General features: G+C 43.0%; 1 protein-coding gene across 11 annotated transcripts in view; it reads right to left on the bottom strand.

Annotated features, from left to right (window-relative positions):
• LOC135489775 (nuclear hormone receptor HR96-like) overlaps window positions 1-21,907 on the bottom strand; it is a 104,406-nt gene that overhangs the window by 29,817 nt on the left and 52,682 nt on the right. For 10 of the 11 annotated variants that reach the window (XM_064775293.1, XM_064775303.1, XM_064775302.1 and 7 more), the window contains one exon: window positions 20,792-20,842. The gene's annotated coding sequence lies outside the window, so the exon portion shown is untranslated. Of the gene's footprint in view, window positions 1-18,226; window positions 18,436-20,791; window positions 20,843-21,907 lie in introns of those variants that run through there. The other variant, XM_064775301.1, reaches the window with a different exon arrangement.

Below are 21,907 nucleotides of genomic sequence, written 5' to 3'. Positions count from 1 at the left end.
CCAGGGTTCTGGTGGTAGCATCTCCCCAGGGGGTGCCACAGGAGGTGCTTCCAAGTAGGAAGACTCCTGGGGTGATCTATCAGGAGCTCCAGCAAGGCTGGGAACCAGGCCTGATTTGGCCAGCAAGGTGCGATGAGAGTTATTCTCACCGGATGGCTGGTCAAGATCTTGTTCAGGACTGGTTGGATGAGAGGGAGGGGTGGAAACGCATATGCGTTCAGCCCGACCCAAGAGGCTGTAAGGCTGTCGACTTCCAGGGCCTCTTCGTCCGGAAGTGGAGAGTAATAGATGGGAAGGCGATTGTTCAGCCTGGTGGCGAACAGATCTACCTTCGGAGATTGCCAAAGGCGACAAAGGTCGTCTACAATCTCCTGATGGAGTGTCCACTCTGTCTGAACTAGCTTGTTCTGACGGGACAGGGCGTCGGCAAGGATGTTGCGATTGCCCGGTATGTGTCTGGCACATATCGATACTCCAAGGTCGGCACAAAGATGGTAAAGCTCCCAAGTTAGCTGGCAAAGAATGCCGGACTTTGTGCCTCCCTGTCTCCTGACATATGCTACTACTGTAGAATTGTCGGAGAACAGGGTTACTCTCCGATTCTTCAGGCGAAGGGAAAGAGCCCTCACGGCAAGAAGGACAGCCTTCATTTCCAATATATTTATTGGAAGAATGGTCTCCTCCCTTGTCCATAGACCTCTTATGGACATGTCCCCGTTGTTCAGATGTGCTCCCCACCCTAGTAGGGAAGCATCTGTGAACAGGGACACTTCTGGGGGCGGTGGAGCAAGATCTACACCGCTTTGGAGACGAGTCTCCGACTCCCAGAAGTTCCAGACGTTCTTGAGTAGGTATTGAGGTATCAATACCAACTTGTCTAATGGGTCCCTGTGGGGTTTCCATAGAGACATTAGAAACATCTGGATGGGACGCATATATAGACGGCCAAGGGGGATTTGGTCTGCTGCCGAATTCAGAAGTCCCAAAAGGCTCAAGCATCGCCTTGCGGGAGCTTGAGTCCTTCCTCTGAATTCTGCGACGAGATGAAGAATTTTCTTTATCCTGTCTAGGGGGGGCAGCATTTTCCCTATGGCCGTAAGGAACCGAACTCCAACGTAAACGAAGTCTTGGGATGGTATGAATTCTGACTTTGTTTCGTTGATAATCCAACCTGCGGAAACTACTTTTTGCTTTAGAACCTGAAGTTGTTGCAGTAGTAGTTCCCGCGATTTGCAACGGAGTGGCCAATCGTCTAGGTAGTGATGGAGCTTGAACCCCATCACGTGAAAGGGAGCGACGAAGGCTGTGACTATCATCGTAAAAATTAGGGGTGCCGATGCCAGACCGAACGGCAGGGCCCTGAATTGATACGTCTTTCCTTCGTAATGGAATCGAAGGAAGTGTTGATAGTCTGGATGGATCGGTACATGTAAGTACGCATCCATTAAATCCATCGATACCGCCCAATCGTTGGGCTGTATCGCCGTTGCTATAGACCTGGTGGTTTCCATCTTGAAATGAGGAACATTCAAGAAGGTGTTTAACCTGGAAAGGTCTATGATCAGCCTCCATGTCCCTGCTTTCTTGGGAACCAAGAAAACGTGGCTGTAAAAGCCGGGGGAGCATGGATCTTGAAGGACCTGGATAGCTTGCTTCTCCAGTAATGTCGCGACCTCTGCTTGGAGGGCAGAGGCCTTGACTGGGTCCTTCGGTGGCTGAACTGGGGTTGGATATATGGTAGTCGGGGGGGTACGGTTGAAATCTAGTTTCACTCCGTACCTCAACATGTTTGGGACTGGGGACCCCTTTGGGCACCAATCGTCCCAAATGTCTGCAAATTTTTGCAGACGGCCCCCGACTACCGGAGTCGGCTCCTTTTTGCGTCCGGGAGGAGAAAGGAGGGGGGAGTCACCTCTTCCGGCCAGCACCCCTTGGGCGAAAGGAGTGCTTAGTCGGACCGGATCCACCCTGGTTAGAGGAAGTATTTTTCCTCTTTCCAGTCCGGCGACCCTCCGCTTCCCGTCGGAAGGATCCAGCAGGAGCAGGCTGACTAGGCGGGGTAGGCCTAGGCAGGACCTGCCTGGCGTACGGGATTGAACCCGATGCCTGCTGGGGCCTCTCTATCTTTCTAGCGTTAGGTAGAGAGGTCTTGGCCCTCTGTGTCGCAGTGGGGGCATATAATTTGTCCCAATCTTTCTGTGCTTGAGCCGCCTCTTGCACAGAATCTGCGAACAGGAAAGAACCGTCCATAGGAGCGGTTCTTAAGGCCCCTTCCAGCTGGAGGGATCTGATGACATTGAGAGAGCCCAGTGCGGCGTCTCTACGGAGTAGGACGCTATTTGCTGCGGTCTTGGCGGACAGCGCAATAGCGTGCCTAATCGAATGTGACAAGGATGTCACAAGCGATTTTGTGTCATCAGATAGTGACTCATTATCTTTTAGGGATCTGGCTAGGGCCAGGTTAGTGTGCTCTGCGTAGGAGAGCACCGCTAACGTGTTTTTGGCCAGACCCTCTTGTGCTCTAAGGTCTCGGTAAGCCGAGGAGGAGGTCACCCTAGGCACGAGTTGGTCCAGCTGTACATCGTCCTTTAATATGGAAGTCGATGCTGCAGCTGGACAGCCGGCCGAGCTGACTCGATAATAGTCAGCGCGGTACTGCCTAACGGGAGGAAGTTGTGCCGTGAACAACTTCCCCGGTTTACACCAAGCTTCCGGTCCGACTGCCGGAAGGACAGGGATGGAAGTACGTTGGTGGGCGCCTTGTGAGTCTCTGATTGTACGCTCCAAAAGTTCAGAGACTGCTAACACCGACGGGGAGGGAGGAAGGAATTCAAGTGCCCGAGTGGAGCCTTGAGAAACCTGTGGATTGGGATCCACTTCCTGTCCCCAGAGTGAAAAGGTCGGTGTTGACAAGGCTGGCAGTTCCGGCGGGGTAGGGCACAGATCCTGCGGGAGGTACGCTCTGATCAAGGATCTGAGTGTCCTCATATCCGACAGGATACTGGCCTCCTCTGGTGACAGCTCCTCCTGATTGGGGGAGCGGTAGCCTGGCTGAGAACTCTCGTTCTCAGAAAATTCCTCTAAAATAGAGGAGTCGGATGGTGGGTATCCGATGGGACCAGGCGCACCAGAGGAACCGGAACCCTGCTCCAGATGGCTGAGTCTATCAGAAAGACCTGCTACCATCTGGATGAGCTGGGACAGTTGCTGTCCCGACTCGGGTTCCGGACCCGACGTGCGGCTTCTCTCAACGACGGGCGGTTGAGGCGAGGGTGAGCGCATAAGCGAACCCTGGAAGCCGTATGTGCGGGCGAATGGGTCTTCCGGAAGCGGAAGTTGCCCATATTCTGAACTAGAGTTCAGATGTCCTCTCTGCGTAGCTCGTTCCATGGGAACGACGCCTCTGCTACGAGGAGGGGGTGGCACTTCCGGTTGGTTCCACCCAAGAGGTTGGCCAACGTAGGAAGGTGCCTGCATTTCCGGTAGGACGAAGTCCGAAACCGGAAATGCCCGTAACTCCTTCGCCGGTATGGAGCTACCGGAAGCCCTTTTAGAAGGAGGTACGGAGGGCGGAAACGCTGTTACCGAAGACGCATGGCGTTTCGGAGGTGGCGTTATAAGGTCCGGCCCTACTCTACTGTGTCCGTGAGGACTGGGGTTATTTCGCAGTAAAGACTGAGAAAAACCCCCAGTAGAGTCTTCGGTTACTGAAAAACGGGAACCCGCGTCAGTAACCGGAACTGCAATCGGCGGACCGGAAGCAGGGTGCTCCCGCGGGTACAAAGGGCTTGTACTCGGGGGAGCGGACGACAGGGGAACCGGAAGGTTCCCTGAGGTCCGGGGTATATTAAACCCTTGGAGACTTATTGGATGTAAGTCTCCCTTGGGACCACAGACATTAATAATGTCAGATCCCGCATCCTTCGCAGCCGCGGCCGGAACCGGAACTCGGCTGACGGAAGGGGTGGTGGCGGGAGGTTTGCTAGACCTCCGGGTTATATGCCCGGAAACGGAACCGGAAGAGGGTTTAGGCGTCTTCGCGGCCCGTTTCCCGCCACCAGACGCATTCCTTTGTGGTGAGACAAAGGATGCCGTCGGAGGGGTACGCCATATAAAAAATGGTACCAATGACAATAAAAACACTGGGAACCCCAAGTAGGCCAGAAAGGACGCAATAATTAATGGAAAGGAAAACATGCCTACTTGAATTAAACACTATTGCAATGGATCTGAGTCTTGTTCATTACAATAGAGCGGAGAATAGCCTACTTAACTCTACCCTACCAAGATCAAAATAATGGAGCCGGGTCGACTAAGCTAGCTAAGAAAATGTCTATAATTAAATAGACTGGACAATACTAATGCCAAGATAAGTTTGGCGGTCTACTCCGTAGGTGAATGAACCCAAAAATCGTCTAGACTTGGCTGGTTGAATTTGGTTTTAAATCGAATTCACGGCAGCTTTGAAAAAACGATGTGCTTCGTAGAAGCACAAGAGTAAAGACTGAATATGGCGGCATGAGATCGGCGCGATCTCGCGGGATCGGTCAGGGCGCCGCCTGGCGGCCGAGCTGTTAACTCAGTTCTCCCTTTAGAAAATTAAAGGGATACTCTTGTGTTTGAGCCCAAATGGAGTAACATGCAAAAGTGTTCCATAGGTAAGTTTGAATGACACAAAATGGATCAATTCCAGCATGGCCGTAACTATTTTCCCTAGCGGAGACATCACAAACTATGCGATCATGGCGGAAATATTGGTTGAAAACAATGCGAAAATGATGGACATAAATCCTTATCAAGTAACCAGTTTGGTCCCCTTTTTTTTCTTTGGGGTTGGGGCTTATCCCTCTCAGAATCCACGCAAGACCCGCACCTTTGTATTACCCGCACCCCCACTTTTTGGGCCTGTTTGAGGGCAAAAAGCCGCGGGTCATATGCCGGAAAATACGGTAATGCCATGATGCAACTACAAATTCCATACCCCTCCTGAGTTAATTTGGTACAATTTTTACACGAAATGCACATGCAACAAGATCCAGACAGTTTTTCCAATCTTTTTAATCTTCCACTACATGAATGTGATTCCATTTCATCGAGGAAATGAAATGGCCAGGGCCATTGTGCTCACCTCATGTGGAGGAAAGATGGATAAAGAGCATGGTATTGTGTCATGTAGTGTTAGGTTTGATGTAGGTCCAAGCAATTACAATTTCCCCAAAATGGCCAATTTACAGTACATTCGACCTATGTGACCTTGAAAAGTAGGTCAAATCAAAGAAGACCCGGGTGACACATTGAATGGTTGTTAGAATTAGATGTACCTATGATATAAAATTGGTGCCAATCGGGCAAGTCATTACTAGAAATAATGGCATTTTGAAGAATTTAGGATTTGGCCCCCTCCCTGGAGGCCAAACGGCAAATCAGATCGCACCAAACTTCGGTACCTGCGATCACCTGACCAAGGGGTACATGTGTACTTAATTTGTGATCAATAGTCATTGCAGTTAAGAAACGTGCCATAGTTATGGCCTGACGGCGAATTTACGCCATTTGACCTCTGTGACCTTGACAAGAAGGTCAAATTAAAAACCTGTGTGACATATACTGTATGGTGGTTAGATGTACCCATGATATCAAATTGGTGGCAATCGGGCAAGAAGTTAAGGAATAATCACATTTTTAAGGTTTTTGGATTTTGCCACCTGGTGGTCAAGTGGTGAATCATATTGGACCAAACTTCGGTCCCTGAGATCACCTGACTAAGGGGTAAATGTGTACCAAATTTGGTATCAATAGTCATTGCAGTTTAGAAACGTGCCATCGTTACATCCTAATGGCCAATTTACACCATTTGACCTCTGTGACCTTGAAAAGGAGGTCAAATCAAAAACCCTGAGGATATATGATGCACCTTTGCTAGAAGTACCTACCATATTTTTTTCAAAATTTCCCGACTACTATTAAGGGAGATATTGCATATTTTCACTTTTAACGTTTGGCCCCCTGGTGGCCAAACCATGAAACGAATCGGACCGAAACTTGGTCTCCAAGGTGTCATTACATAAGGGTACATGTGTACCAAGTTTCAACTCAATAGCTCTAACAGTTACGAAACGTGCCCTGCTAACGGACGACGGACGACGACGGACGACGACGACGACGACGACGACGACGACGGACGACGGACGCCACGGTATGGGATAAGCTCACCTCTGCTAAGAGGTGAGCTAAAAATATGACATTTATTTATTAGAAATGGTGAAGACAAAGGCTTAAACATTTCCTAGGCAAGTTTTGTCACTGTAACATGTGATCACGATTGCATGCGACAAAAAACACTTGTTTACGACACATGGCACGTCATATATATGAAATATATGAATTGACACGCTATATACTTGAGTCAATCATTATTATTACTATTTTTATCAAATCACAATCAAAATGCCTGCTACAACTCCATCACTATGATCACTGCATGCTCCAATAGCACACCACCATAGTATTATGACGTCTGTGAACATGATCCGCATCGATCGTGGTTAAAAAATGGGTGGGGTGGCACCAGAGAGAAAATCATCTCATTGATCGCCTCCAGCCTTTATAGTATTCGATTGTCCATCGATCCTTTACTCTTCTATAAGCATCCTTTATTGGGAAGTCAGGTGGAGTTTTTTTATATTCATGGATGTTTTGACTCATAATCGTGGTTTATTTTTAGAGCCAGATTCACTATCGATAGATGTGTAAAACAGGAGTAGGTTTTGTTTTGTGAGAGTTTGGGTGATATAACAGTTATCAGTATATCACCAGCCGCCAGTCAATTTTCCAGCAAGCCGTCCTGGCAAAATGAGCTGCGTCCTCACAGCGACTTGATTAACCTAATATTGGCACCGGGATTTCGGTCAATAAGCATGATAAGATTTCTAAGAGACTTGACATGCTTTTGTTTCCACCTTGGCCGTGATAATCAGACAAATGAGCCCCAACTAATTAGCCGCTAATGAAATTACTCAGAAGAGCATTTTTTTTCTGAGTTGCCTATATTCATATCTGGCGCAATGGTGGTGCAACTAATATACATTCATACCATTTGGAGATTCCCAGGTTTGCCAAGGCGTAATGTCGGCCAGTAACGCCAATGTCGACACCTTGGAGGGGGAGGGGGGAAGGTTCTATTCAGAAGCAACAATGGCGGTATCCCCCACCATTTTCTACCAGGCCCTACAACTACCCAACACACAATGCCTCATGATCTTATAAATGCCTGCTACGTGATAAAAGTAGAGCAAAATTCTAATTCAATGGATGAACAAGTTGTTACCAAGGGTATTTACTGGTTACTTCCCGGAGAAATAACTCCAAAAACTTCTAACACAGAACTCCCGACTAGTGCTGTCGACTGTTTAGACAGGTTGATTGAGTCGACGTTAAGGACGCGCTGAGTAGTCGCTGAGGCCGCCCGCCAACACACTGCGGCACAATTTTGACGATGTGGTGAAATGCTCTGATGCCATCATATGGGGGGGGGGGGGTTATCGATATAACCCAGTCTGCGTGGCATGATGTGACGTGTCTCAGTCACATCCATGCGGGGTAAACATAACCCTCTTTAGACAGAGGTTGGTTCCAGGGACAAGGTGATGAATTCCCCTGATGCAGAGAAAGAATATGGTGCCGATATCGTCAGTGGCTGTTGTATTAGTATTGTGCTATGTTAACTGAGTTGCTTTGCATTATCTGTCTTATAATGTGGGGTACTTCTCCCAGTCCAAATCAAGGCTGAATTTAGGGGCGCGGTAGTTGCAGCCTTTTTCTTACAAATTTGTTCCATATTTTCAGTTAAACCCTTCTACCGCTGTTATAGGTTGACTTCATGATGACAAAATCAAGCCTAATTTTTAAAATTTGAGATGTGAAACTGAAATCGCCTTAATAGACCAATTGAAAACTCAAAAGTCTGCGACTTACTTTGAATCAGAGTGCAATTAAATAGTTTCATCACACAACATGCATCCAACAAACAAACAAAGTTTTTCACCCTTCCAAGTCTTGATCCGTTGACAAAGTCACGCAATTTATTCATGCAGTTATCAAGTTTATTTATTTAGCCCATAAATTACGCTGGAACTAAAGTTTAAATAGGTTAATGTCATGCTATTTTTGATCATGCTGAAAAATTACCTCAGGCACATTGCTTATCGTGCTTCTAACAGACATCTGGTAGATTCAATGTATTTAGTTTAACTTCATTTAAATGCAATACGGTCATCATAACAGTTTTTTGACTTATGGCTCATTTTAAATACAGCAGAACCTCCCTTAGCAGACACCTCTCTATTAAGGACACTAGTTTTGGTCCCAAATTGGGTGTTTTCATTCAAGTGAGGTGGTCACCTTAAAGTGGTCCTCCCAGACCAATTTTTTTCTTCACCACAACAGGCCTTCACATAGTTCTGAAATATATTGTCAAAATTCATAACCGACAGAAACCTTTCCTGGTGACATAAACATATACATTCAAAATTGGCTTCAACACCTGCTGCCGGCAAACGTTGGCGTAATTTACAGGCTTGTATGATGCGGCAAGTACCCCTAACTATACCCAGGGGTATTTGCAAAGGGGTGTCTGCAGGGATCATTATAAATGCAGACAGTCCCCTACATGAGCAGGGGTAGGAGCAGGCGGCATTACAGTGGTGTTTGCACCTCTTACAGCGTTTGTTACCGGCAGCCACTTAGGTTTGAACAAGTAGTGAGTGACGTTGTCCTTGGTATAGTTTTTCACCACAGAGTGTTAAACTTTTTATGCAAACAATGATACATAACATATCGGGTACTTGGGATTTCTTTAGTAAATATCATAAGGTGAATTGTATTTTTCAAATAGGACAAAAATACCTGTCCTTTGGGACAATCACCTCAATATCAGACACGGGTTGAAAGGGAAAAGAAACACTTTGTCATGAAATATTTGTTGGCAACTTGAGGTACGTACAAAAGGGGAAATGAGACTGAAGAGACCATTGAAATAGTTTTGATTTTGGGACACGATGCTGAAGTTCCTTTGCAGTTGAGCTGTTTGTCTAACGTCTGTAGAAAGGCATCCTTCAAAATTTACAGAATCGGAATGAGAATCATGAGGACAAAAATGTGGATATCAAAGATATCGTGTTTCAAAATCACCCCACACAGGAGTATTATGACAAGAATATCAATTACGTGATTGTGAGGAATTCACTCTCTGGATTCAAGTTTCTAAAAGCTTTTTCAGTGACCTTATAAAGTTCAGGGGTAAAACCACCGTGCAACGAATCATCCGCCCAGTTGAGGACAGAACATCACTGTCCACTTATGATCCAAACCACTTGCTATAAGGGGAAAGGTGGCTGATAGTTACGCAAACGTAAGATGTCTTGCTACAGCTGATATGTTTGTGAGGGAGATTTCATGCAGAAATACACGGAGATGCAAAGACGTCACAAAAAAATTAACATAAGCTAACATACTGTTTGCATCACCCTATTAAAACACTCAATAGCGCAATGCTACAGAACTCGATGCTTCATCGCTAAGGATACATTAGCTGTGTTTACCTCATCATCAAAGGATGCAATATACCCAAAAGCAATTCCTACCAAAACATTCAGACAAATAGATCTGAAATGTTTGAATAAAATTGCAGTCCTACTTGTAAGAAGAATCAAGTGTATGATTTAATGCAGACATGTTGATTCCAGTCCAAGTCTGGCAAGCACCACCTAAAATCTTCAAAGATGACTGTACTTAAATGTAGATGCAATTCTGGCCAACTGACGATGATCTTAGATATTTCGAAATACAATCATAACAAAGTTTCCATTAAAACCACACAAGACTTTTTTCAAAGAGGCAAATATTCTGTCTGAAGATGAGATAAGTTTTTTGTGCGCCTCTTAACAGTGTTTTTAAATGGTATAATATTTTGTTAAGACAACATTTCCATCACATCTTTTTGCGATTCCCCAAAGAGCCGAGATGAAGAATCAGGTTTCTTGTATGCGCATGCAAAAGGAATTCCAAATTGTTGATAACTTAGATAACTTAGCAAGTTCTGCTTCCAAGGTACCAAAATACCTCAAGGTTAACCCGTTCACCGCAGGTGACGTGCATAGCACGTCATGAACATGGTCCCATGACGTGGGGTGATGTGCATGGCACGTCATGCCCTTCTGAAATAGCTCATTGGAGTGGTGCTTCAGCAAATGGAACTACAGACACAAAGATGTAAAATAAATGAGAAAATGAAAAATTGGCGGATTAGTTTGTAACAACCCCACTTGCAAACAGGTCTATTCTTGGACAACAGTTTCATGGAAAACTTTGACAACTTTCCATCAAAGGGTGGAAAAGCGCTCTGAAAAACTTGAAGAGGGTTACTCTAGTTGGAATAATGATAGAAGATGATCTATGATTACACGGATCACGCAGCAAAACATATCAAAACCAAAGACTGCAGAACAAATTCTCCTCCTCAGACAAGGAAAATTGGAATAATTTGTGTGTCTGCTTCCAGCAGGCAGGGTAGGCGAATTGAGGTATTTTTCAAATAATCATTGCAAAGGTCAGAACTATTATTATTGAAGAGGGGAAATTCGGAGGCAGTTTATGTCGTTTGATGAGGGAATAGCATAATTTGTCATGTTTGCTTTGATTTGGATACAAGGTCTTGTAACTGAATTTCACAACTCAACGAAAAACAGTAGTCCATGCAGAGGTATATTTATCTTGATTAGTTTTTCAAGCGTTTTCGTAAACTTTGGATCTGTAGAGTCTTACTTTTACCATTTTATAGACTTATTTTGATGCATTTTCTAAGTTTTTTAGTCATCTGCCTCGATGTTGGTTTGAATAACTTGGGTAGGTCTGCTTTTTCTGAAGAAACATTTTTTCGAAAATTTTATTTTATTTTTTATTTTTTCAAATGCTTATTTTATAACGTGTTTTCCCATAGATGGTGCTATTTTACATGTGCCAGCCTGACATATTCAAAACAATCATGGAAGACTCTCTGTGAGCACAGGCGGGTCACATCTCGGCTGTGGTACTGTGGACAACTTATTGTTATAAGTGTATCAAGGTCGATAAAGCATGCCAGAAGATTGGCTAATGGCTCCTTTCCCTTCGCATGACTTCCGTGCCACGTCATTTTCATTCCTGAAACTGTCATGGTATCATCCTGTCGGTGTCTTGCGTGACTGGTGAAGTGGACCTTTCGAAGCAGCGAGGACATCTTGTCACATGGCCTGTGAGCATGTTAGCCTGCTTGATTTATTTTGATCTCAAGATCTGTCTGGAAAGATGTGAACAACATCCCAAGTTGGAGAGGTTCCCATGGACGAGTGTTTGTGCTCCCATCACAAATTGGCAGGGAGGGAAAAGAGCATTTTGAAACTGAAACGGTCTCCTGTGGATATTGTAAAACAAACGAAGGGGAGAGGGGCCTGCAAGAAGCTAGTGAGTGACCTAGCAGCCACTCAGACGCAGACTTCACTATTAACCGAGTTGCACTGTGGCAAACGAATTGGCAGCATTGACGTCATACGAATGCAAAAAGCATCGTACATACCACGCTTCTTTTCTCAATACAACTAATGTTAATTATGGAAACAGTTTATTTTTTTGACTGTTTGTAAAATCTCTTTGACGAGATCATCATGTATTGCAAGTGAAAAGCAAATATATCAAATTAAAATTCTACTCTCAACTCACTTTCAGCAACAAGTCGTCTTCTCCACCCACACTCAATGTCTAAATACTTGAGAATCTCTGAGAAGATGTAGCGCAGCTTCTGCTTAAGATGACTTATTCATGAATACATTTGGTGAAATTTGGTCAAGTATTCTGTTTGCAATGGCACTTATGCTCGTGTGTCATACTGGCGGTATCGAGCTGTGGTTGTTCAGACCACCGTAAAGTGCGAGGCCATGCCCACTTCCTTCCCTCTTCTAAGAAAAGATACCAGGGCTTTCCAACAACCAAAAGCAGGTTGTTGGGGCGACATGCTGAGCCAGGGAGCACCAGAAAACCGACAGGCACCCCCAGGGGCCGACGGTCAGCAGCCTTTTACAAGAAAAAAAAATCAAAATGTTTTTTAAGTCAAGAAAGTTGAGAATGTGGTATATGAAGCCAACTTCAGGCTGGTGATTTGCATACTTGGTGGGGCCGGATGCAAAGAGTACAAACCCTAATTTGTAATTGACGTCATTTAAAGATTAATAGCCTGCATCATTTAACCTTGATTAGGACAGGTTGAAATGGGCTAATTAAGACTCGTTTAGCTGGCGCCACAAAAGCGTATTAGAACGGCGCAGCATGATTATGACATCAGGCAATCAAGAATCAAACATCGCTAGCCTGACCTTTGACGCCAACTGCGGTAGGTGGGCCAATGGCGTCGTCAGGCAACCTGTCTCCCGCGGCTGCGCTACTTGACATCTATGAGAGGTAGCATATTGGCCAGCTCAACTGATACAAATGTCAGCGACAATTAACGGGAAGAATTTTGAGTGCCAAAATATGATACCCGGTACTGGTATGTGGTTAAAATCTTCAAAGAGACTCACAATAGATAAGGACGATGCTTCTTGTTTTCAGGGCGGGGGCAAATTAACCTACATTGTACCCATCAGATAAGTTCTCGAGCACACAACCCTACAAGCACTACATGTGTATAGTACTTCAACTTCTTCAGTTGTTTCTTTTTAATATTGAGTAACTCAATGTACTCTGATAGTGCTTATGGCTCATGGGCAACACAATAATTTGACGGCTTTTAAAGGGGGACTATAGGCAGGAGCAGAGTGGCTAATTTGGCCATCTTCAGGTGACACAGAAAGGGCCCTACATGTAGGTCATGTCAGATTCAGCACTAATATACTCCTCATACAAGCGTGAATCATTTCGATGCACTGTGAGATGTGAGACCCTATTGGCGACTTCATGTAACTTTATCTTGCCAGCCTAGCTTCTACCTATAATGTCCCTTTAAAGGGGTCTATATATAGACAGGAGCTCTGGCATCTATAGAGGACTCAGATGACTACGCAGTCAGTGAACAGGGACTGGTTTTATGCATCGACAAAACATCTCACATCTAGCACATTATTTCTTTAATCACTAATTTTTAAATTCAACAAAATGTTGTATAAGTTTAAAGGGTTGCGTGTCAAAATATGTGATGTTTTCGCACATAATTTACGCCTGACGTGTCAACGACCCCGATCCCGATCCATAAAGTTCAATTCATATCATTAGCATAAAAATTCAGGCTCCTATGATTAAATTCATAGACAACATGGCATATGATTTTAATACCGCGCACAATTATTTCTCCATAGAAATATCACATGCAGTTTACCATAATTTGAAACGGTGTTTGTACACAATTTATGCCTAATGATGATTTTCGCCTACTTTACACACTCCAGACATAATTTTCATTGGATGGCCACTTATGTTATATCATGGATCGATGATGAACACCCATCATATTAAGGAAATTGCCAATCATTCGAGATCCCAATTATTATGCAGTTAGCCATGGTATTTGTGTCAAATCATACAAGACTCGCTGGTCGGTAAATACCGAAGGTAATATGGTATAGATAAGCTACTGGTATTACAGTTCTGTCCATAAGTAACATTGCTTTCCACCCACCGTCCTGGCTCTCACATGGCTCTTCAAATACTGTATTTATCTACTCTGAGGTCACTAGTATGGCCACTTAAGGGAAATAAAGGTGCAGTGGCGTTCTGGGCCGGCCTGGTTGCTCTGTTAACGTTGGAAATAAGTCAGAACGCTTCTATTTTTAACAGAATTAACTGAAGGAGGCGCTAGTGTTAGTCTCTATAACACTGACGGAGCAACCAGAAACACAACCAGCCAGTCACTTTATAAAGATTCATCTTATTTACATTTGTAACTTCTGTATTACCACTATAGGCACACAGAAATGTTACTCGTGTTTATTCTAGGTGACATATCACCTATTTTGATAAAATGATATCAAATTCGAAAGAATTCCCATGAAGAAGTGCCACCGATAAAGGATAAAGGTTAACCACTTCGGGGAATTTCATTGTTCATCAGACCGTTCTTCACAGGATGTACAGGAAATCCGGCTGACAATGACCTGCTTTCAAAAACTTTTCTAAAACCACAAAAAAAGAAAACACGGATTCAACAGTGTTTAACAACATGACTTTCCGATTTTGTCAAGCAGAATCCTTTTCGGAGACCTATACACTGGCATCCAACCTGAACCACTTAATAGCAGGCACAAATAGTCCCCAGAGCCGTTCTACATGTAGAAGAAATTCATCACAGCGCTTTACACTCAGGGAGAATGTACACGTAATGCTGCCCGAATGTTGCATGCACAAGCAAGGTTGTGCATGCACAAGCAAGGTTGATAAGAGAATTTTTGTATCACATTTTCATCCAATTGAACACTTAGATAGGTTCAACTGTTAATTCGGTCTCGAGGCCACCAACTGTATAGGCCCTAACACTCGGTCCAGCTGTTTTGTGTACATTTTATATTCTACGTGGAGGCCTAAGGACCCATACAGAATCAATTAAGTTCGGGTAATAATGATAGCTGTGATATTAAACCCCACTATCAATAACAACATGTGTCATACTTTCAAGTTAAAGCATCTGGCAGGGTGGTGTCATGTTAACCCTTTGTGGTTAAGAAAAGATTTTTACAACTCAAAAAATTGTGTTGATGTCATGAATGCTGTGAAAAGGGCACTTAATCCTCTATTCTGAAACACCTTGGTAACAATGTGTCAATGAATTATATAAGCAGCAGCCTCGTTTTGACCGCAGGCTCTAGTCGTTTGAGGCACATCTAATTACACATTGGCCTATGACATATGAACTGGCCAGTATCTGAGCAAAAAAGCCAAGCTTTCGTAGCTCGCAGAAATTGGGAGTTTTTGGACTTTTTCTGCAACGTTTCTGCAACATTACTCGACTAGTTTATCTAACTTTCTGATCTGAGGCATGTTAACAATGTTACAATACAAGTTACGACAGTCGCCAACATGCGGCCAGAACTTATATATTCACCAAATTTGTATAAAATTCTTTGATCCAGCATCAAAGGCCACCCCTCATCAATATCAATTGAAGGGGTTAAAATGATTCAGACATGTTGGTGCAAAACTCAAATCAAGTGTGTCATCCTCCATTTTCTTCGAATGCAAACATAAACACGGAATGGCCCCTGAAAATATCACCGAACATCAAGATTTATCGAGACTCTATCACAGGATACACACAGCCGACTGAGTAATGGAAAGTTAACTGACATAAAATGATATTTATGCGCTCTGATGGCCAATAAAGAAGGAATGTTTATGGACAGCCAGCTGCCAATGTTGTGGCTACCATGTACAGGAGCTCTGCACTAGAGATTGCTGTAGAATGCACGAGAAGAACCGCTGGTTGTTTTGGAGTCCTCAGTGGGTCTCTTTTAATCTGGGATACTGGCAAGACCGCTCTGTCACTTAGCACTGGATGCCCATCAGCCTGAGGCTAGTAGGTGTACCCCACACTAAACCAGAAGAAACTGCAGCCAAAACGCACTACAGTACATTTCAACAGTGTTACATTATGCAAGAGAGACATGGCATTCAGTATATTTTCGAAGAGGTTAAAATTGACATTTAGCAAAACCTATCATGCATGTTTATGCATTTCTTCATCATAACAGAAGGACAAAAGTGATTCACGATCGGAAAGTTCTAATAATCCTCACCTCCTCCTCCCACCTAATTTTTGTCCTTAGCATGTTAGTCAATTTCAAGAGATGGATCAAAAAGTTCTCCAATTATAGTATTGGACACCTACAAGTGCACTCAGCATCAGTTCCAGTTGCACGCTCTGCTCTAGGCCTCGTTCAATAAGGACACACCCAGCGTAAACGACTCTGGTATTCTAACCATTGTGTTGTGACAGTGCCTCTGGCGTATCAAGGCAAGTTTACGGCCCAACAGATTTGATATCTATTAATCAATTAACTGAGGCTACTAAGACGATTGGGAGAGCCATTTTGTGCATCTGCATCTCTACAATCAACCAGGGACTTGCCACTTTTGTTCACTGCAACAATACCACCACTCTTGTGTTGAAATATCATGTTACATAAGTACTGCATAATTACTGTAAGTTCAATTGCTCGATAAAAATGTAAGACCACCACGCCCTTCTTCTCTAGGAGTGCTTCCTGCCTTTAATTAGAACAGCAAATGAAACTTATTGCTGATGCAATTTCTATGACAGTACATTTTGTAACTACACATGTCTTTAGATTGTATGGAGACTTTCGCCTGTCCTGGCTTAGGACCAACTACCCGTGGACTTCAGGGTTTGTCTCATTCCAAGCACATACAGTAGTCTATCTTTAATGAATGAAGCCAGATATTTTGTCAGTTTTCATGGCTGCTGCCCACTCATGCTTAGATGCTGATAACACTGCATCTGGACTGTAATTGCCGCTGATTATGGCCGCAAACGCAATGAGATATGTGAGCGAATACTCATGCAAGGTGGACCCAACATGACAGAACATGGACACCACTTTTCGTAGCCATCATAAAGCAGATTCTGTTGGGTCGCTTTTTTAAATATAATGAATAGTCAAATGTTCTCTTTCAGCTAACAAGCGTCAGGGTAGTCCACAGGCTCCTCACCCAGGAATAAGTAACCAAGAGAAAATGCCCTGATGCTCAGGATGCTGCCCTAGTACCCTGTAAAATGGAGTAGGATTAAAAATAGGACTTGGTACCTCACCAGAAATGATACGCATAGTGCCGCAAAAGAATCTAAAACATGTCCCTTCAGCTGCATTGGTTCGCTGCCAACTTACGAGAATGCATATAACATCCACACACAGAGGCGTCTCATCGTAAAATGATCAGCCTGAAATCCGTATTCGACACTATACGTACATTCTAACGGCATTATAGAAACTAGCAAACTCATCAATACAACTTGTATAGTGTAACATTATGAATGGCAGGCACGCTGCTAGCACCTTTGTCTAAGCTGGAAAAGTCAATGTGGACTTAAATGCATGCAGTATTCGCTGTGTAAAGCGTAGCATGCTTGGCTAGCTCACCTGTGCACAGATGTGTACATTGGCTGTCGGTGAAAATAAGTTGCCTATAACCATTAGTCATTTCGCACAGTCAAAGAAGGTGGCGCAACATGCATAAAATCACATCAATGGATTTCTTTCTGAAATGCTGAAGAAATTGTTGTTGCCTAAGGTGTAGTGATCCAACACAATCATGAGACTCAGAGTTGAGACACACAGAAACCACAGTGGAAGTACTTTTCAATGCTACTCAAAACCTTGATTTATCAAGGCCACATTCATGTCTTATCGTTGGCCACTGCACACATTAGTGATATACAAGGCTGCCTTCAGCCTCTCTCTGAACCAGGCCACTTGCAAAACTTGTCTTGTTCTGGGCCACTTCAAACCTTGGTTTTTACATGCAAGGCTGCCTTCTGCCTCTCTGAACCAGGCCACTTGCAAAACTTGTCTTGTTCTAGGCCACTTCAAGCCTCGATTATGCACTAGGCGACTCATCTTATCTTGGCAATTTTAGCCTTCATACCTGGGCCCTGCAAACAATGCTCGTTGTATTTACTTTCTAGACAATTTTATACTTGACTGGTAAGAGTTGAACCTGTGGTCCATCTCCACATGGTTCAATACCATCCAAAGAAATTTCAATATGATAGTAACAACTGCGATTGCATAGACAGACAAAGTGACAATACAGTAGCACCTCTCTATAAGGAACCCTTGAGACTGAACAATTTTGTCTTTTATAGAGAGGTGTACAGATTACAGAGGTTAAACTGAATAGACATGACCACTTTAGGCAAAAGTCAATGTCTTTGACAGAGGTGTCGAAAGAGAGAGATTCCACTGATCATGATGACCTGATCACGAATGACCTCACAAATGGAATACCGTAGTTCGGCTCTTAGCTTTATAAAGTCAATAAAAATATCATTGGCTACATCTACCAAGGTAGAGGGAACAGAGAGGGTAGGCGAATTGAGGTAGGTTATCATCATGTGTTGGTAGCCCACAGCACAGCAGCTATCACCCATCAAACATAACAAAAGCAACAACAATAAAACGTATGATCTTACCACACAGATGAATATCCTTGTTTACAGCTAGGATGAACACACGTCCATGAATACAAAGTCAGCAGGCGAGCCAAAGTTACTGCGGCCCACACAAGCACAACAACCCAGCTGAAATGAGTGGTGTATGTATGGCATACGTCTTACTCACGGTAGTCCGAGACACGAGTCATATTGAGCTGCTGGATATATCGCTCCGACGTCCTTCGAGTTGCCGTTCATTAAACCATATGCATGAATTTTATCAATAGTGGATTGATTTATAGCCAGAACTAGGTCAAGTGATAGTAGCATGAGAGTGTGAAGGAGGGTTCTTTGAAATCAAAATCAGTTTTTGGTCGCATTGCGGAACCTGCCAGGTTTGCTTTTTCGGGGGTGGGGGGAGAGGGTATCAACAAATCTTTTCCTTTGCATGAGTTCACGTTTTCGAACTTTTCATAATAGTTGATTAGACCGATAAGCTTGTAACTATTGAATGTCACATGTAACCCGTCACTTTTCACCTGTCATGTGTGACATGAAGAACAAACATATCACTTCTAAAGAGCTGCCAACAGCCAACGTGTGCAAATATATGCAAAACCTACACATTTTACACCAATGTTCGTTATGCTCTTGGTGTGTCATTCGCCTTTATTTTACCTTTGAGTATACACAAAACTTTTTTTGAATTATCGTAGACGTACTGGCTTAAATGATCTAAACCTAAGTCAGTCCTTGGAGTGTTAAAGTGAGATTCTTGCCATTCGAATATTTTTTCTCACCTACATACAAAGTTTAAGATGTCAAATGATTGTTGCTGTAGTAAGCAAATCAAACTGAAGTGTTTTGATTGTCAATAGGGCCGAATATCAAGTTTTAAGTGGCATCCATTCTACTCCAAATGATCATGATTGCATATACAAATGTACTGTGCACTGTATACAAAATACACAACCAATTTGACCCAACTTGACCTGGAACAAACTTCTATGACAGACCATGCAGTCAGGTTATCAATACATGTAAGTGATTTAGATATATTTTGGCTGACAAACTGTCAATCTGTGACACCATCTATCACAGGTTAAAAAGGTGTTTTGGACATAACAGAGCAGGATGTACCACTCTGGCCTACCTGATTAGAGTGGACGTGTTTTATCATCTTTTTACCAAGTTTTATCGAAAAACTTGTATTTTGTAAACAAAACGTTGTTCAACAGAAGTGCTCAGAAATATAGATCATGAAAGCATCATGTGAACAACCGATTTTAGTCACTGCGACAAAGCCACAGTGACAAAAATCACTTGTTTGCGCCGAGCAAAGCATCGCATAATTCCCTTATCTCCTGAAACAAAGCAACTCTGAAAACACAATGTCTGAAATTGCTGCTAAAAAGTGGGATTTCTGGACTTGGTGAACAGCAGGATGATAATCCCGAGTCTGAAGCCTGTTCAAAATATACCCCGACATTCTGAAAATTATCTAAACTGCAGAGCAATAGCTGAAATAGTGAAACTGCATCATGGCCTAATTATTTCATACCTCTTTTTTCAAAAGTTCGACGAACCTCGAAATGTTGACTCACCAACACCAGACACAGCACTTTAATTATTCATTATTTCATCATAAATTATCAGTTGAATAGCCTTGTTAGTTATGTATATCGGAATATTGACAGGCAATCAAAAGAACAATTGCCAATAAAAAAAAACAGCCACAGATTTTTTCCATAATGTGTAGTGCTCACACTTTATCATTTGTTATGCTGTAACTATAGGAAGCATAATCTGTTGGCGTTATTGCTCGGTGACAATAATATTTTTCTTGTCATAATAAACCAATCCTTTTTTCTCTAATAATTATACCAAAACTTCAAGTGAATGACTTTGTCACAATTTTTTAATAAACCAGCAAATTTCAAGGCAGATTAACTGGTTTAACAGTCGACTCCTAGGTGGCAGCAAAGGTACTCTGGAATGTTTTCTCACATTCAAACACAATGCCAAGGTCATCCTCAAATACCAGGGACGGTTGTATGCTCGACCCCTCGAACACATCACTATCCTTAAATAAGATTGATAGGGGGCCACGTGAAAGGCCCTGAAGCAAAGGATGACCAAGATAGTGCAGAAATGAGTCAACGTCTTCCCAATTTGACTCATTTGCTAGCCAAGGTGCTCAGGAGCTCACCTTGTTTACAATGTTTCATTCTTTTTTGTTGGATAGTGTAAAGGCCCTTTTTGACAATGACAACAGAACTTTTGGAGAAAAAAACATAACCTCTTGGGTTGGCATAAAATTTGACAAAAGCAGATTCTCTGCGAATTATGCCCATAATACAACAACTTTGATGGGTGTAGAATAGAACTGATGCATTATTAGGCTTTGTCTTGCTTGCTAACTCGACTCTTGTGGTGTGTGGTGAGACAACCAATATCTTCAGTTCGGTATCAATTTCCTAAGCCAGATCCAAGGGGGGCCATGCAGAGATTATTTGAAGCCACCAAACAAGGCAGGGTTGGCTGGTCCTTTACGTCATATAACTTGTCGATTTTCATCAAACCTGACTATATGTTGGTGCGTACCTTAATGTGCAGACCTAGTTTGGTCTACATCCAATCCAGCAGCTGGACAACCTGAAATGAACAAGGTGATACCATGGTCAACATTCTATCAAAATGATTGAAATTTCAAGTCAGTCCCAGTAACAAGCAGCTTAGCCTTAGCAATGAAATAATTCATCTACTTGAAAAAGAAGATAGTTGAAATGCATAGTACACATGAAATAAAGCTCCATTGTGAATATAGACTTATCCAGAAGCAAAACCTTATGGTATTGTAAATGGCCAACTTTCGAGAGTGTTTCATTTTCACACACTATGTGAATAATATTGACTTGCTAAAAATGAAACTTGCAAAAATATCTTTTATTTGACAAATTCACACAAACCATAACATCAATCAACCGCTTACTCCTTACCCCAAACCATTTTTCGTGATTACTCACCAAATATTGATGTGGCCACTGAATATATAGCATCTTACAGCGGGAGTGGGACATAAGACGTGTTTATGTCTCTCACTGTGATTACCAGGCAGACAAGGAATGAGACAAGTCATCACCTTGATGACAGTAGATGGAGATTTGAGGAGAAATTTGCCAAATAAGGCATGTCTTGTCGCCATGGAAACGATAATGGAGGCAACTCCAAGGCAACAGATTGGACAATTAGAGAAGTGTGTGGTATATGAATTACAGACCATCTGCAATTAACCCCCTTTTGATCTGAAAGTGACTTCTGGGCAATGTTTATAACAAGTGATGGAAACAAATTAGCAAAAAAAGGAGTTTACTGGGACAATTTATCCCCTCGAAGCATTTTCTGCACCTCAAAATGCTCCTTGCTCACATTAATTGATGGCGGAACCCCAAACTATATCATTTTCTGGTGGAGATATATTAGAATAGAAAAATGTCCCCAAAATAGGCAAAAATGTTTCAAGGTGTGCATGTAATTGAAAGGCCTGATGGCTTCATCCATCGTACCTGCAACATGCGCATATTCTAATAATGATACTGTACTTTCTTAAACTTGTATAACAGGCCCCTCAGACCAACTCCAAACCAAATCAACTAGCTTTATACCGTAATTTTAAAAGTGCAATCAACAGTGTTTAGCAAACTACTTAAACAACAATAC

Source organism: Lineus longissimus, chromosome 6 (genome assembly GCF_910592395.1).
Source record: "Lineus longissimus chromosome 6, tnLinLong1.2, whole genome shotgun sequence".
Classification (NCBI taxonomy): domain Eukaryota; kingdom Metazoa; phylum Nemertea; class Pilidiophora; order Heteronemertea; family Lineidae; genus Lineus; species Lineus longissimus.
The sequence above is the reverse complement of the archived record's forward strand: the minus strand, read 5'-3'. Positions and strand labels throughout refer to the sequence as shown.